Source organism: Petaurus breviceps, unplaced genomic scaffold, assembly GCF_028583685.1.
Source record: "Petaurus breviceps papuanus isolate PSGF00001 unplaced genomic scaffold, PetGlider_PUasm1.0 221, whole genome shotgun sequence".
Classification (NCBI taxonomy): domain Eukaryota; kingdom Metazoa; phylum Chordata; class Mammalia; order Diprotodontia; family Petauridae; genus Petaurus; species Petaurus breviceps.
In genome coordinates this window covers 12,245,061-12,257,920 of record NW_027185877.1, presented here as the reverse complement: position 1 = coordinate 12,257,920, position 12,860 = coordinate 12,245,061, and the positions used below count along the sequence as shown (strand labels likewise).

The following is a 12,860-nucleotide window of genomic DNA, read 5'->3' as shown; positions in this document are numbered from 1 at the left end:
CCTGGGGTGGGGTAGTACTTGGAGATTATTTAATCACGCTTAGTAAATGCTGTATTTTGAATGATGTCATGTTTTGATCTTCTCTGTTCTTGGTTTGTCACTGAATAAAATAGAGAGCACCTATGCTGGTATTTTGAACCTGGGAAGTTGCCTTCTTTTGGCATTACATTACAGAGGGGATGCCTGATCAGGATGTGGATAGAACTAGACCTCTGACATCCCATTAAACTAAGATTGTTATGATTCAGTTAATGTAAGGAATTTAAAATGTTTTTAATATTTTAGAAACAGTAGCCAGAGGGTTAGGGTTCAAGGCCCAGATGTGTCATTTACTAAATAGATAACCTTAGTTGATTCATTTAACTTCTGAGCCTCAGTTTCCTCATCTATAAAATGAGGGTAGTAATATTGCTCTACCTATCTCTGTGTTGTGGAGGTAAAAACAATATATCAGTGTTTTGTGATAATAAATGCTTTATAAACTTGAGCCTTTATTAAAATCTATTTTAATATATTTACAAAAGGCAAGGTTTTTTATTATTCTCCCAGGAGTAGTTTAAAAAATGTACAAGTGTATGACTATAATACTGCATGTGTTTATATATATGGGTAACTTCTATTCTTTTCATTCATCCATTCTCCTAAGTAGTTAGCGTGAGATCACAAGAAAAAAATCATGACTGATTCAAAGTTTTTCACAGTGAATTCATTTAAAAATGGAAATTTAATTGTTTCATGTATTTTTCATAAATGATTCATAAAGCAGAAATCTAATCCTATGTGGGGCACAATCCTATTATGGAGCCCAGAACTTGACTTAGTCCAATGTTATTTCCACTTTTAGATATTGCTTCTTTCCATTTTCATTTCTTTTAATATCTTTCTCATGGTAATTGATAAGTTTATTATACATAATTATAGAATATGAGTTGAAATGAACCTACCCCCATCTAATCTTAAATAGGACATTCTTAGACAATATTACTAACAAATGGCCATCTAGTTTCTTCCACTTGAAGACTCCCAGTACTATCATCAGTACCAAAAGTTTGAGTGGAGGTAATAAAGGCTTTGGGAAGGCATTTCAATAATACTTAGCACTACACAATATATTTACATCACATTCAGTAGTTTCTCATCTTAATTACTATTGTGAAATTCAGACTTTTTAATGACAGATATCCTCTTTCACTATCATTTGTGACAGTCTGGGTCTCTGTAGATCAGTCTATAAAATCAGCCATTGCTAGGGACCCACTTACACAAAATAAAGACATCTTTGTCTCTATTTCAAGTATTTCTGATCTTCCCACAAAACCAAAGATTATTTTAGGGGTAAAACTTTTTAGCTTTGGGCCAGAAAACTATTCAAGATTTTGGCAAACCACCTGATAAGGATAAAAAACAATACCAGTCATCTTATTGGTACCTTTAGCTATAAGGTTTTCATTTTAATGTTTAATCATTCAACATGCCTGGTAATGTTTAGATAGTCATATGAATGTGCAAAATGAAATGAGTAGAACCAGGAGAACATTGTGCACAGTAACAGCATTATTGTATGATTATCAGTTGTGAATGATTTAGGTATTCTCAGCAATAGAATAATCCAAGACAACTCTGAAGGACTTATGACGAAAAATGCTATCCATCCCCAGAAAAAGAACTGATGGAGTCTGAATACATATTGAAGCATTTTTGTTTTTACTTTGTTTTTCTTGGGGTATTTTTTGGTCTATGTTTTCTTTTACAACATGACTAATATGGAAATATGTTTTGTATGACAACACATGTATTATATTAAATTGCCTGCCTTCTCAGTGGGGGGGAAGAATTGGGAACTTAAAATTTAAAAACAAATGTTAAAAATTGTTTTTGTATGTAATTGGAGGAAAATAAAATACTAAGCAAATTTTTTTTTAAAAATGTTTGGTAGATTTCACTTGTGAATCTGGCCCTGGAGAATTTTCTTGGGAAGCTCATTGATGGTTCTTTCAATTTATTTTTCTAATATGGGATTATTTAGGTATTCTATTTCTGTTAATCTGGATAATTTATATTTTCATAAGTATTCATCAGGCACTCAGAATGTCAAATTTATTGACATATAATTAGGCAAAATATTTTCTGTGACTTAGTAGTTCTGAAACTTGGCTATAATATTCCTTGAAGTTTTTATTTGGGGATCTCTTTCCTGAGGTGATTGGTGGATTCTTTCAATGACTATTTTGCCCTATGATTCCAGGACATCAGGGCAGTTTTCCTTGATAATTTCTGGAAAGATGCTCTCCAGGTCTTTTTTTATTATTATTATTATGGCTTTCAGGTAGTCCAATGATTCTGGCATTGTCTCTGCTGGTTCTATTTTCCAGGTCAGACATTTTTCCAAATGAGGTATTTTAAATTGCCTTCTATTTTTGCATTCTTTTGATTTTGTTGGATTGATCCTTGATGTCTCATAAAGTCATTAACTTCCACTTGTCCAATTTCAATTTTAAGGAATTACTTTCTTCATTTAGCTTTTGAACCTCCTTTTTCATTTGGCCAATGTGTAATGGGCCAATGTTTAAAGATCTTCCCTGCCCTAGGCTCAAGTGCACCTGGAGCCTGGGGTGGAAGGCTTGTTTTTCAGTAGATACTTCTTGATTGGCCAGTGAGTCAATAAGGTTGTTACATTCTCTGAGCCAGGAGGCTATATAAGCCCTGATGTGTAGCTTTGTTTTGGGGGCTCATTTTGAGAAGTGTTTTGTGATTTGATCTGGATTCTGGGAAGCCATTGTCCAGAGCCCCCCGGCTTTGAAAAACCCAGATGTTGAAACCCAGATGTTGATTGGGTATGGATGTAATGTTTGGACAGTTTGGAAATCTGTCTACTTGATCTGTTTCTGTCTTGATAATTCTGTCTGTATATTCTGAAGTTCGGGGTGCTGACCTCTTTCCCCTGAACTAGTAAACGATACATGTTTGACTGATTAAAGTAAGCTTGTTACCCCATTTTGAGTTGCTTTCCTTTATCAAAGCAGATCCAAGAACCTGTGTTGGCAGCAAACCCTGAGGACACTTGGGGTGCTTGCTGCTACACAATGTTACTTTTTAAGGACTTGTTTTCTCTTTCCAAGCTTTTGATTCTTTTTTCATAACTCTTGCATCTCATTTCTTTTCCCAGTTTTTCTTCTACCTCTCTTATTTTACTTTTAAACTCCTTGTCAAGTTCTTCCATGAGTTCTCTCTGAGCTTGAGACCCATTCCTATTTTTCTTTGGGACTTTTCCCATAGGTATTTTGACACTGTTGTCCTCTTCTGAGTTTGTGTCTTAATCTTCCCCATAACTTTCTATGATCTGATTCTTTTTTTAATTGTTGTTGTTGTTTGCTCATCTTCTCCAGCCTTTTCCCTTACTTTTATATTTGGGCTCTACATCTGGGGTGGAAGGGCACTGCCCCAAGCTTCTTGTGCCAAGTCCTATAGGCCCTGGCTATTTGTCTGCTGCTGCACTAATATTGCCTTAAATTCCATGGGGGACCCTCATGTTTGGTGCCATACTGAGGAAGTAGTGTAGGGTGTCTGGCACTGCTGGAGGCCATAGAGGTCTAGCAATTTACCTGGTGCTGAGCCAAGGCACGTGGCTCCCAGTGCTGGTGTCTGCCCATTTCCTGCAGCTGTTCTGAGGCATATAGGAGTCCTGGAGCTCACATTTGTTTGTGTGCTAAAATACAAGGGGGGTTCTAGTTCTGGTATCTGCCTGTTTGCCCAGGGGTATGGGCAAAATGCTTAGGCACTTGGTGGGTCCTAGAGCTTGTGTCATTCTATTTACCTGGCTATGTTGAGGCATATGGGGGACCCCAGTATTGGGGTCTGCTTGCTGCCACACTGGGGCTCAGAACTTCCCACTAGTTGGCTAAAGCAAGGCTTGTTGCTGGCTTTCCTGAACACTTCCTGTCCTGGCCTGTACTCATCTTTCACCTGAGATGAACCTTTCTTGCTGATCTTCCAAGTTTCTTAGGCTAGAAGATTGTTTCACCTTGTTCTTTTGCTGGTTCTACAATTCCAGAGTTCATTTGGGAGCACTATTTTATAGTTGTTTGGAGGTGAATATGGGAGAGTTAGGGTGATTTTCTGATTACTCCACCATCTTGGTTCCCAGAAGTCCTGAAACTTCTCTTTGTTGATGGCATTATGCTGGTTTCATCAAGAACTAGAACACTGGAAAAGATCTAACCTGTGCAGACACACATATATTACATGGGTACAAATACCTTACACATAAATTTGTACTGGATCCACTCAATAAAGTTGTATGACTTTTTATTCTTCTTTTACCAGTATTTTAAGAGTATCACAGAAGGCAGATGGCAAGAATTATTCAGGGTTAAGGTTCAGAAAGTAGACAAGGAGCGAATGCAAATGTAAAAGGAAATGAGCCAGAACATACAATACTAACAATAGATGTAAAGAAGAATTTCCTAAAACTTAGAGAGGTTAAAGTATGTGATTATAGGTGTAGATATTAAAAAATCTCATTTCCTGAAAGTCTTTTTGCAAAAGAAAGTTCTAATTAGTCTTGAAAGGTATAGGTGTAGTCCTACCTCAAATAGTAAAAGTAAATGAACTAGATGATTATCTCCAGGTCCTTACCCATGCAAAGACTCTGTTGAGTCCATAAAGAGAAGTTAGTCACAAACTGTACTTGACTTTCCTTTCCTTTGATCATTCATTGTGTGTTGGTGAAGGAAAAAAAGATTCAAATGGTCTTCCATTTTGTAATCACCTGTGATTGAAGTACAGGGAGTCCCAAATGTCTTAATGCAGTTTTACACTATTAAAGCTTAAAACACCCTGTACTTCAACCATGGGTGGCCACACAGTGGAACACAACTTGAAACTTTTCTCCTTTGAGTTTTAATTGCTTAAAACTGCACTAAATATTTTTGGAACATTTTGTATAGGAAAAGCTACTGTCCACTATGAAAGACTAGAAGGGTTTTAGTGACAACGTGGTCTGGAGTGTCACACTTGAAGCTCTGGTTTTAGTGTTAGAGAAAGTAGATATCAATAACATATTCATGAAAACCTACACAAGAAAGAGGGCATCCAAGAGGAGAAGGTGATCAATTGTCAAATGTTACAGATAGATCAATAAGGATGAGAAGGATTGAGAAAAAACCTAGAGATTGTTGTTGACTTTGGAGAGAATGATGTCTAATGATTTGTTTTCTTAAACACTGTTCTAAGATTATATTTTTTATTTCTTGAAAAATGATTCAAAAACTTTACACATCAGCTGGGAGGAATCATGGGGAGGTTGGTGAACCTGAATACAACAAGATTAAGGCAGTTTTTTTCCAAAAGACCATAATTGACTACCTCTCTTCTTCTGGGCCCTGAAGACCATACCATCAAAAGCTAGCCTAGTAATATCCTGTTCTCTAAATTCTTCTTCCCTCATTGTTTATTCTTCCACATCTCTGTCTCTAGGTATTACATGTTAGGCCTTAGATTCTCACTTGCATGAGTTAAAACATACTATAATAAAACTCTATTGATTTATGCATTTTATTGTCTCATCTGATTATTTCATGAAGCTCCCTCTAAATCCCCAATCTGCTGATATATTTTGGTACAGTCATACTGAGGACATGTGGAACAATTCAGAAGTATTTGAAGCTAAAAAAAATCTGTTTACCACAAGTTGAAAGTTGATTAATGATACATACCATGTATAAAAACTAGCAAATTATTAAACTTGGATTCAGAATGTCTGATTGTTTGCAAAGAATCAAAATGGAGACATACTCCAAAGGAAATCACAAAGTTAAAATTTAACTATGAGGAAGCAAAGAAATAAGGTTTTTTAAGATATGGGGGGGGGGGGGATCTAGAGAAGCAATTATCAAAACACATGGTACAAAGCTCACTCTAATGAACACATTTAAACAGTGGCCAAAAGGAACTGAGGCTTAAATGGCACCTAACATTTGAGGAGAATTTAAAGCAATTTAGGGAAGGTTATTGCTTCTCTGACCTGATGAGAAACTTATTTCTGTACAGGGTGCTATCACTAGAATTAGGCATATATCCTTTAGGAAGTGTATTTTCCTGAATAGCTATGTAATTGTATCCTTCTATGTAACAATAAAAGGGATTATTGTGGTCTGAGTGCTCATTCTTGCTTAATCTGACATCTAGGAGAGCCCCAGGGCTAATTTACAGGGGATAAACTCCTTTAGTTAACATTAATTAAAACAGCAAAAACAGTAATCTTGTGCTGTTGTACAACAGCAATTTGCTCTTGAATGTGACTTGATAAAGTAATTATAATACTATAAATACAAACTTAATAATAACAGTTTATACTGATAGCTCATTTTCAAGTTTAAAAGTGTTTTCATATAGAGTCCCATTTATTTCTTAATAAGATCCTGTGAAATCAATAAGATAGGCTTTAATTTTTTTTAACAGAAGAGAGTACTGAGTCTTAAGGGAGCTAAATAAATTGCACAAGATCACATGACTAGTAAGCAGTAGAACCAGAATTAGAATCCTGGTCCTTCCAATTTGGGAATCAGTATTATTTCAACTATACACTTCAAACTTAGGTGATTTTATATGTTCTTTTAGTATGCTTTATTTTACAAAGTACTGGCACCATCAGCCACTCTCTTTAAAGGGCTAATCAGGTCATATTTCTTGTTCACTAAAGGCTGGAAGATTTTTCTCAACTACCTTGAGGTCCTGATTCTTACTTTAATGTTACCATATTTCAGGGAAATGAGGAATCAGCATTATTCCACTCAAACTACTTTTCTGCTTCCAGAGAAGCTTTTGTTCCTACTCTGTCCAGGTACAGGTCATCCTAGAAAAGAGCAGATTTCCTCAGAGCAATCAAAATAATGTGTTCGCATACTTTCTCTTATGAAGTTTGAAGAATGTGGCATCTCGCATTTGTTAACATTGCATTTCTTTCTTGGACATGTAACCCATACCCCTCAGAGGCTCTTTACTAATGAAAGTGTTGAGGTAGTGGACATTTGGAGATTCATTTGTGATTTCAAAATAGCAGATGCTACTGTTACCCTTTCCACATAAATAAATTATTTTTGTATAAGAATCATAGAATGACAGTAATGCCCCATTGTATCTATTTCATGGAGGGCAATAGGCTCCTATGTGCTTTTTCACTCCAGAATGCAAGCCAACATTCACTAATGTGACTGAAACTAGTGGTTAAATGTTGCTATCTGCCAAAATTGTAACTATTATCATTTTGAAGGGCTGAGCTCTTACAGTAATTTTTTTTTCCTTCTCTAAAACAATCTCTTACTTCCTAGGATGAATTACTCTTACTTTTTTGTTTGTTTTTGGATGCTGTACATATCATACTACCATTTCTATTACATCTCCCCTTATAAATTTGTCTAAATACATATCATCCAAATTTATGAGGGCTTCCCCTATTCCCATGTTATCACAACCTGCACTAAACAGATTGTTGCATGCACTTGGATGCCAAGCTATGAGATTTTGAATGTCTTTCCAAAATAAATACTGAGGGAGAGGAAGTTCATGTTCTAGAATGTGCCATACCATAACTATGCAATCTTCTGAACTACTGGCAATGACTTGGTTGTTGTGTGAACACAAATCTATATTGAATCAGAGTGGTTTGTCTTGTTTCTAAAACATAGTGGTTGAGTGACTGTGAGAAGTCACTTCTCTCTGTGTCCCAGACAATTTTCTATGACCATAAGTTTCAGACAACTTGCTCATCTGTATAAGTAAAGGAAGTTTTTTTTTGTACTGGGACCAGCTTCACAATAATAAAATCACAAGTCTGGACTGAAAGCAAAAATAAACAATACTAATAATACCTAACACTTATATAGCACTTTAAAGTTCACAAATCATTTTATAAATATCTCACTTTTTCCTCACAGCAACTTTGGGAGGTAGATGCTACTATTATTATCCCTATTTTACACAGAAGGAAACTAGGGCAGACAGACATTAAGTGATTTGACACATAGTATATAAGGCTGGATTTAAAGTCAAGTCTTCCTGACTCCAAGTCCAGTATTCTATCTATTGTGCAACCTAGCTCTAAGTCCGAGGATAGAATTAAGTAAATGAGCATTTTAAAGTACCTATTGTGTTCCAGGAATAATAAGTAATATAATTGATATAATAATATGTTAACAAACATTAGTGAATATAATATTTTAGAGATAATAAAGCTATAGAATTTATTAATATATCTTTTGGGAGGTAAGACAGGGCTAGTATTGGGTCATTGCAGAGTAGATAGCATATATGTGGAGCAATGAGAGTCAGGTTAGGTATGGGGTGGTTCAAGCAGTTTTCATAGGGGTAAGTCAAAATCAACTTATCCCTCTTTTCCCATTCAATCACTTTTTGGATCCATTTGCCTTATCACCAAGTCTAGACATCATGGTCAGCCCTTTCAAAAATACTCTTACTTCTCTTTCCTGACTGCTAAACAAGTTGTAGTATATGAATGCAATGGAATACTATTATGTTATAAGAAATGAGGAGCAGATGGACTTCATATTTACCTGGAGAAGTTTATATGAACTGATGATGAGTGAGAAGAGTAGAGCCAGGAGGAATTTGTACACAATTACAGACACAACATATGTGTGATGACCAACTTTGATAGACTGGACTCCTTAGCAATGCAGGGTTATAAGATAACTCCAAAAGACTCATGATGTAGAGAAATGTCTACATTTAGAGAAAGACTGGAAAGAACAGAGTTTGAATGCAGATTGAAGCAAACTACCTGCTCTCTTTCTTTTTCTTGTTTGGTTTTGTTTCCTCTTTCCCAGTGTTCCATCCATTACAATCCTTCTTTATAACCTGACTAACGTCTAATGTGAAAGTATTTGCAGATCCTATACTTGACTGTATGCTGCCATGGGGGGAGGGAGAGGAGAGGAAGGGAGAGAAAATTTGAAACCCAAGGGATTGTGGAACTGAATCTTATAAACTAAAAGTAAACAACCAAATTAATAAAGACAAAAAAAGAAATATGGGGGTCTTTTTTCCAGGTTATTTTTTCAATCATGGATTACAATCAATCTTTTAATTTTTAAGCTATCTCTCTTTGATCTACTTTCTTGGTCATTTGTTTTAAATGTGACATATCTTACATTTTCCTTCATTTTCTCATTGTTTTGACTCTGTTTTGTAAAATTCTTATTTTTTCCTGTTTCTTTTTAACAAGGTACATCCACCCAAAGCCATAGTAGAGTTTGAGGTTTCATCCCACCAAGACACAGTGCAAACTGAAGTCAAATTTGCCCCCTTGTCTTATGAACTTTATTTACTCTTATTAAGAAGGAAGGGAGGAAAAGGAGGGAGGGAGAAAATGAACTTCGTTACAGACCTGCTGATGCCAAACAACTTGATGTTAGTAAAGGCAATTACAGTGAGCATTTTCATGGTACCAGTGTGAGTCAGATACTGCCGTAAAGCACTCTAAAAAATATTGCCTCATTTGATCCTCACAACAATCTTGTGAGGCAAGTACTATTATTATCTCCATCTTACACTTGGGGAAACCAAGACAGACAAAGACCAAGTGAATTGTTTGAGGTCTACTTTACTCAAATAAAACAGGAAAAGTAAAAGGAGATGTAGCTTGATGAGATGGAGGATGGTGCAGGTTTCATCCAGCTTGCAGAGGAATAACTAAGGCAGGATTTCCAGGCCAAGAGGGAACCTACAATATTGTCATTCTGAACCAACAGAGTTTTGCTGATAGGGTTGATAGGAGATGAATCCTGAAGCAGTTTACTCCTGCACAGACTCAAATCCAAGTTACATGCCTGTAAAACTCAGACCACATGGGAAAGCAAACTAATTTTGCCCTTAATAAGACCACTTTGAGAGCACTGAAAGCTTTCAGGTCCTAGACCGTCCCTGAGATGCTGGAATAACATAACACTCCTAAGAAAGCAGAAATAGGACCAGCCAAGACCTTCTCTCCAGAAACATGGCAGAGCCCAAGCCTAACATCAAGTCTGAAGTCATAAAGTAGGCAGAAATAACATGCAAATAAATAAAAACAAAAAAACAAAAATAACTATAATGGTGGCAAGGATGTTCAAGACAAAAACACAGAAAAAGAGTATAACTCCAAAATATCTACAAGCAAAGCCTCAGAAGAAGAAAATGGCTTGGGCACAAATTAGAATTCCTGGAAGAGATGTAGAGTTGTTTTGTTTTGCCTTTTGGAGGGCCATTGGGGTTAAGTCACTTGCCCAAGGTTACATGGCTAGTTTTTTTGTGTGTGGGTGTTAAGTGTCTGAGGCCCAAACCAAACTCAGGTCCTCCTGACTACAGGGGTCGGTGGTTTACTCACTGCACCACCTAGCCACCCCAGAAGAGTTGTTTTTTTAAGAGTTTCATTTTTTTTTTTAGTAAAATAAGAACATTTAAGGAAAAACTGAAAATAAATTAAAGCTTTGGAAGAAAGAATTAGAAAGAGAATTAACAGCTTGGCATAAGAGATGTAAAGCCTTTCCCAAGTAACAAACTCCTTGAAAATTCTGGTGGACCAAATAGAAGCCACAAGAAATATTTTTTTTAAAAAGTCAAAAGGTTGAAAAAGTAGAAAAGAATGGAAGGTATTTTATAGCAAAAACAATAGACCAGAAAACCAAATTGGAAAGAAAAAATTTAGGAATTTTCATATTATCTGAATGTCATGGCCCAAAAAAAGAGCCTTAGATATCTGATTTTTGAAAGAAAGAAAGAAAGAAAGAAAGAAAGAAAGAAAGAAAGAAAGAAAGAAAGAAAGAAAGAAAGAAAGAAAGAAAGAAAGAAAGAAAGAAAGAAGGCAAAGTGGAACTAGAAAGAATCCATTGATTGGTTCCTGAAAGAAACCCCAAAATGAAAACTCCCAGTTATATCATAGTCAAATCAAGTATCAAGAAAATACAATGAGAATCACACATGATTAAGCAGCTACCACTGCTGGAAAGACTGGAAAAGAAATGGAAAACTTGAAAAGTGATATTCCAGAAGGCAAACGATATGGATTTACAGTCAAGAATAACATACAATAAAATGAGTATAATCTATGGGAGGAAAAATGGACCTTTAATGAAAGAGAACTTCTAAGTATTCCTGATGAAAAGACCAGACCTACAGAGAAACCTTGAAGTTTAAACACAGGATTGAAGAGCAACATAAAAAGGTAAAAACATGAATGAACAATAAGAAAAGACTGCAAAAAGATTAACTGCTTACATTCAAATACGAGAAGATGATTATATATCCCTTCTAAACGCTATCATCATTGGGGTTCTTAGAGGGAGTCCAATTAGATAAAGCTTAAGAGTGATTCTGTTAGATATCAAGATGATCTAAAGAGAAAAAATGGATGAAGATAAGAGGAATATCTGGGCTTTGTGTGTGTGTGTTGGGGGTTGGGGGGGTGGATGGAGGGTGTGTAGGAGGAAAAGAAAGGAAAGTTAGGAAAAATTATCTCAATATAATCAGTGTGCGCAGGTAGATATCTATACAAACAAAGAAGAGGGATGGAAGGAAGCAGCTGACACATTTACCTCACTCTGATCTAAACTGGTCAAGAGAAGGAAAAATACACACAGAGAGAGCACAGAAATACAACTCTATCAAAAGGGAACTAGGAGAGAAAGAGGAAAGAGAGAGTTAGAATTAGAAAAAGGGTAAAAAAAGGGTAGAAAAAGGTTAAAGTAGAGATTAGCCACAAGCAAAACAAACTCTAAGGGTGTACAAAAATATTTATAACCCTTTTTGAGAAGACAAAGGAAGGGAATCTGAGGGAATGTCCATAAATCAGGAATGGATAAATAAGTTTTGATATGTAAATGTAATAAAACACTATTTTGCTAAACTCTTATTACCATAAAGACCAACCAAGACTCCAAAGGACTGATGAAACATGCTTTTCACCTACTGATCTATCAAAAAATGAAGGATTCAGAATACAGAATGAGACAATTTTTTAAAAATATGGGCACTGGGGAAATATAATTTTTAATATGTTTTGCTTGTTTTGTATTTTCAATTAGGTAGGGGGAGTAAGAAGATGAGAAGACAGACCTTGGCAGCTTAAAATAAAATATTTTAAAAGATTTATTATACGCCTTTGCTTTGACCTATATCTCCTATCTGTACTTGTTTTCTCAAAACTTACAAGGCAATCCATTCAAGCCTAAAACACTTTGGTTGTGAGAGATTTACCTGGTTCAGTCCTATTGATGGGGTGCCTGGGGTCTAGATCAATTTGTGAAACCAACTTGTAAAACCAGTCTGTTCAATTGTAACTGCAATCTGTCCTTTCCCACCCTTGAGCTCTGCTCCTTCTCCCTATCTCACACTTCACCTAGAGGCAACACCCCGTGACCCCTTTGTTCTTACTTAATCTCTTCATTTCTTCTGGGCCTGGCCCACACCCTCCTTTATCCTTGCCTTTTGTCTCCTTAACGACCTGGCCCAAATCTTATCTAAACTATCTATTCACATGCTCCTCTTGGTCAGCTCTGACCTTTGTCTATGCACTGAGGCCCCTCCCGTCTGGTCAGCCCTGACAATGGCAGCCCTACCCTTTAAAGGTAAAAGCATGCACCCCAAAAAGGACTCTTGCCCGCTTCTCATGGAAGTGTAACAATAAACTTCTACAACTTTCACTCCAATTAAGCCTGAGACCTTGAATTCTTTCCAGATGATATTGCAGATTTTCTGGTCTTAGATAAGATCATAAATCCTGCTGAACCTATTGGGATCCCTTCCCCCACCACTATCAGCATTCTGAAAGTATGAACACAAAGAATTGCTCAAAAACAACAAAAGGT

The 12,860-nt window shown here is 36.1% G+C and overlaps 1 pseudogene; it reads right to left on the bottom strand.

Moving 5' to 3' along the window:
- Positions 1-6,629: 6,629 nt before the first annotated feature.
- On the bottom strand, positions 6,630-7,647 carry LOC138166352 (coronin-1C pseudogene; annotated as a pseudogene).
- Between the last annotated feature and the right edge of the window lie 5,213 nt (positions 7,648-12,860).